This window comes from Mandrillus leucophaeus, unplaced genomic scaffold (genome assembly GCF_000951045.1).
Source record: "Mandrillus leucophaeus isolate KB7577 unplaced genomic scaffold, Mleu.le_1.0 Scaffold710, whole genome shotgun sequence".
Classification (NCBI taxonomy): Eukaryota; Metazoa; Chordata; class Mammalia; order Primates; family Cercopithecidae; genus Mandrillus; species Mandrillus leucophaeus.
Window position 1 is genome coordinate 842,135 of NW_012107698.1, and position 705 is coordinate 842,839.

The 705-nt window shown below is 40.3% G+C and overlaps 1 protein-coding gene across 1 annotated transcript in view; it reads right to left on the reverse strand.

The window, feature by feature from the left end:
- Positions 1–705, reverse strand: part of GFM1 (G elongation factor, mitochondrial 1) — a 65,109-nt gene that overhangs the window by 44,584 nt on the left and 19,820 nt on the right. The gene's annotated exons all lie outside the window — the stretch shown is intronic.

Sequence of the window (705 nt, forward strand, 5' to 3'; positions counted from 1 at the left end):
CACTAGCACAGTCAATGCCAAACAATGCACAGATGTCTCCAGCATATACTTCCTCAACATCCTAAAAAAACAAATAAAACAAAATGATATTTGATGTAAGTAATACAAATAAAGACATGGTAACTAAAAAGTAACTGTACAGTACACACATTGTATATAAATAAGCATGGCAGAATCTCTCAGCTTGAATTCTATAGTGAATTAGCTAGAACCAACACAACAACAATCAACCATGCTAAGATGTATTTTTAAAAGGCCTTCATTTAAACTATATGTCAACAGACAAGATTTTAAACAGAAAACTCATTACTTGAAGGATCTGCAGTACCAACACCACAGTGCCTCAAAGTTCTAAAGTTATTTCTATGGAATTAAAAGACATGTACTGGCGGGGCATGGTGGCTCACGTCTGTAATACCAGCACTTTGGGAGGTTGAGGCGAGTGAATCACCTGTGGTCAGGAGTTTGAGACCAGCCTGCCCAACATGGTGAAACCTTGTCTCTACTAAAAACACAAAAAATTAGCCAGGCATGGTGGCGGGTGCCTGTAATTCCAGCTACTCGGGAGGCTGAGGTAGGAGAAACACTTAAAACTGGGAGGCTGAGGTTGCAGTGAGCCAAGATCGCGCCACTGCACTCCAGCGTGGGAGACAAGAGCAAAACTCCATCTCAAAAAAAAAAAAAAGGCATGTACTATATATGTTG